Raw genomic sequence first — 4760 nt, forward strand, 5'->3', positions numbered from 1 at the left:
AGCAGTAATATTCTGTTTGTTCAGGAAAGTGAGAGAAGAAAACCTTAGTATATGTAGTACAAAGCAGACAGGCGACTTATTACATTCCTGATAATTGGTTTAGGAGTAAATAACATATCAAACAGGGAAATGCATATATAACATGAGCACTGCTGTAGTTTCTAGAAAAAAAATTAAGTAGAAACCTGAGATAGTGGCAATTCCTATTGAAAATAGCCCCTAACTTTCTGTGTCTCAAAGGATGACGCAACCTAGGAAGATCTCCTTCCTCACATTTCACAGAGCACCTTAGTCTTCTTAAATATAGGAGTGAGAGCTGGCTGTCTCAAGCTACCAAAAACCTCACTCCTAGACCCAGTTTTCCCCTTGCAACATCCTCATACAGGCCCCAGGTACTCACTCATTATCTCTGTGGAACGGAGAGGCACTTACCTGGATGGATTCTGGGCACTTGGTGCTCCTTAGAAAAACCTGCATGGTTATAAGGAAAGGGTGCTGTGAGCTCATCTCTCTGCAGCCTGCAATTTTAGCATCTCTACTAAGGTGACAAGATCCCACTGGGGAGCACAGAACTATAGAGTCCCCAGTGGAACATTTTGCTTGTCCCCTTGATTTGATTCTATTCTGGATAACAACCATCTGGGGAAAGGTGCTCAAAATTTCCTATGAGTTTTCTTGTCAAAAAAGTGCATCCCAATCTTGTAGACAACTCCAAGTTTTCTCACTTGGATTCAAACTTAAAATAAACCAATATCTTTTCCACATGTTGTGATGCCTGGATTCTGGGGGGGGGGAGAAGTTCATAGATCCACCTGAGGCTCTGTAGATCCTCTCCCTGTGACTCCATTTTCACATGGACCACCTGGTTTTCCTGACATTCCTGCTCACATACTCCATGATTTTTATACAGAAAATTTCAGAATTCACACTGCATCACAGAAAAATGCTCTTGAAACACAACAGAAAAAATAGAGGCAGATGTGGAGGCTGGGCTTGAGGGAGCAGCAGGCAGGTGGCACCTACTTGCAGATGAGACAGTCTGTGCTGGACTCCACTCTGTTGGGAACCTGAGTGATCATCCCTCAGGCTCATCCTCATCAATAGAGACAGGAAATAGGCTCACTCTTTCTCTGGAAGGAACAATCAAAATGCTTGTTAGTTTCTTATATAATTCATTTGTTAACTTTTTTTTAAGTTGGACACAATATCATCTTTATTTTATTTATTTATTTTTATGTGGTGCTGAGGATCAAACCCAGGGCCTTGCACATGCTAAGCAAGCACTCTACTGTCAAGCCTCAATGCCACAGTCTGGCTGGGCACAATTCAGGAGCCACTTGTCAAAAGAAATGAACTTTACTTTTAGAACACACACACACCACACCACACAGCTCCTCAGGAAAAACTCTCAGAGCCCAACTGCCACCAACGGCTTCCCACAAGCCTCTCAACCTCCCCTATTTCTCCTGCTTTTGAGGCCAATTGGCTGGGTCGTGTGGGCAGAGCCAAAAAAAGTCCCCCAATGAGCATCACCGCAGAGGAGCCAATTTGTAGCTCCTTCTAGTGTAGAGAAAATATGTATGTCATGTGTAGTTTTATCTGCTAAATCATTGCCCAAACTGAGGGCTGCAGGCAATCCTGTATGTGCCCTAATATCTCCTATAAAGAATGGATCTTTTCTGTCCCAGATTAGACTTTGTACAGTGGAAAGCAAAAAGAAAACAGTAGAGGAAGGGGAAATCCTACCAGCATTTTCAAGGGATACTATAGAATTAACTAAATTGGAGCCTCATCCCACATGTTGGAGATTAGGGCCTACTTTTTTTTATTAGATGCAGGGTCTCTGGTTTTATTCCCAGGTCCTTGATCCATTAAAAGAAACTTTAAATCAAAAAAAAGTGAGGAGGGGATATTTTGGCTGCAGGGTGTTCATTCCAGTTGTTAGTTGGTTGGTTTTCTGTTGTTTTTTTTTTGGCATTAGTATGGAACCCAGGGGTGCTTAATCTCTGAGCCCCAGTCGCAGCCCTTTGCATTTTTATTTAGAGACAGGGCCTCACTGAGTTGCCTAGGGCCTCACTAAGTTGCTGAGGCTGGCCTCCAACTTATGATCCTCCTGCCTCAGTCTCCCAAGCTGCTGGAATAACAGTTATGAACCACCCAACCTTGATTCATTCAGGTATTTAATATAAAATGGTTATTTAGAAATACTTTTATATTTACATAAAATTTACCAAAACAACAGAGGAATTTCCTAAATATCCTCCACCTGGGAAGGAGAAATCCATCCTCCATTTTACAAATATAGCATTACTGTGTGTACTGGATTGCTACAGCTATCAGATCAGAATACCACAGACTGAGTGCTGAAAAGGTTGGAAATCCATGATGAATGTTTCTTAGATTTGCTTCCTCCTGTGTCCTCTCTTTTTGACTTGCAGATGGCCACCTGAGGTTGTATCCTTTTCTGGTCTCCCTTCTGAGCATTGTCTGAATCCAAATCTTATAAGGACGTGAGTCACACCTTTTTAGGACAGAGCCATGTGAACTTGTGTGAATGTACCATAACTATATTGGTAAAGGTTCTGCCTTCCAATGTTACCTCAGTATCAAGGTCTGAGAGTTAGGACTTGAATGTAGAAAGTTTGAGAGTACATGAGTCAGCCTGTGACACAGGGCACCAAACCAAGAACTGACATCAAACACTACCAAATAAGAGTTATCTTTTGAATTTCACAAATTTTTTGTGGGGGTCATTTATTTATGTGCACATAAAAAAGTAAAGTCCATTTCATTCTACTGTCTTCTATATTCAGATTGCCCCTCCCTTTCCATCATTCCCCTTTGACAAATCCAATGTACTTCCATTCTTTCCTACCCACCACTTATTGTGAAATAGCATCCACATACTAGAGAAAGCATTGGTTCTTTAGTTTGAGGAGTTTGAATAACTCCCATTAGCATGACAGTCCCCCATTCCATCCACTGACTGGCAATGCGTATCACTCCTCTTTGTTCAGGTATATTCCATGGTGTGTATGTAGCACATATTTTTCACCCATTCATCTGGTGAAGGACACCTGTGTTGGTTCCACAGTGAGCAATTGTGAGTTGAGCTGGTGTTAACATTGATGTTCCTGCATCACTATAGTATACTGATTTCAAATCCACGTGGTGGTTCCATTCCTAGTTTCCTGAGAAATCTCCACTGTGATTTCCAGAGTGGTTGCACCACTTTGCAGTCCCACAGTCATGGGTGAGTGTAACTTTTCCCCCACATCCTCACCAACACTTCTTGTTACTCGTATTCTTTATAATTGCCATTCTGACCTGCATGAGATGAAATCCCGGTATAGTTTTAGTTTGCATTTTTCTAATTGCTAGGAAAAAAAAAACTCAAGAAACATTGAACATTTTTTTTTATATTTGTTGACCATTGGTATTTCTCTCTCTATGAAGTGTCTGCTCATTTTTTTTTGCCCATTGATGGATTATTTGTTTTTGTGGTGTTCAGTTTTTTGAGTTATATCCTGGAGATTAGTGCTCTGTCTGAGATGTGGGTGGCAAAGATGTTCTCTTATTCTGTAAATCCTCTCCCCCCCATTCTTGATCATTTCCCTTGCTGTAAAAAAAGCTTTTGAGTTTGGTTTCATGCCATTTATTTACTGTTGATTGAACTTTTTGCGCTTTAGGAGTTTTATTGAGGAAGTTGATTCCTAAGCAAACATGAGGTAGATTGGGGTCTCTGGGTCTCTGGTCTAATGCTTAAGTTCTTGATCCACTTAGAGTTGGGTTTTGTGCAGGTTGAGTGACAAAGGTTTAATTGCATGTGGCTACATGTGGATTTCCAGTTTTTCCCACTCCATTTTTGTGAGAGGTTATCATTTCTCCAATGTGTGTTTTCAGCGCCTTTGTCTAGTATGAGGTCACTGTATTTCTGTGGATTCGTCTCTGTGTCTTCTGTTCTTACCATTGGTCTACCTGTCTGCTTGGTGCTCATACATCATGCCGTTTTTGATACTGTAGCTCTGTAGTATAACTTAAGGGTCTGATATTGTGATGTTTCCTGCTTTGTTTTTCTTGCTAAAGATTGGTTTTTGTATGCTGGGCCTCTTGTGTTTTCCAAATGAATGTTGTGACTGATTATTTCTATTTCTATGGAAAATGTTACTGGGATTTTAATAGGAACTCTATTCAATCTGTGTAGCACTTGTGGTAGTATGGCCATTTTGACAATGTTAATTCTGCCTCTCTAAGATCAAGGAAGATCTTTCCATCTCCTGAGGTATTCTTCAATTTTATTCTTTAGAGTTCTGTGTTTTCTTGTTAAAGTCTTTTATCTCTTTTGATTGATTCCCAAATATATATATATTTTGAGGCTACTGTGAATGGGGTAGTTTTCCTAATTTCTTTTTCAGTCAATTTATCACTGATGTATAGGAATGCAATTGAATTATAGGTGTTGATTTTACATCCCGCTACTTTGCTAAATTCATTTGTGAGTTCTAGAAGTTTTCTAGTGGAGATTTTTGGTTTCTCTAAATATAGAATCATGTGATCAGCAAATAAGGATAGTTTGAGTTCTTCTTTTTCTCTTCATGTTCCTTTAATTTCTTTCTTCTGTCCCTTGCTCTGGCTAGAGTTTCAAGATGATGTTGAATAAGAAGTGCTGAAACAGGCATCCTTATCTTGTACCAGTATTTCAAGAGAATATGCTTTCAATCTTTCCATTTAGGATGATGTTGGCATTGGGTTTAGCATAT

This window comes from Ictidomys tridecemlineatus, chromosome 16 (genome assembly GCF_052094955.1).
Source record: "Ictidomys tridecemlineatus isolate mIctTri1 chromosome 16, mIctTri1.hap1, whole genome shotgun sequence".
Taxonomy (NCBI): Eukaryota; Metazoa; Chordata; class Mammalia; order Rodentia; family Sciuridae; genus Ictidomys; species Ictidomys tridecemlineatus.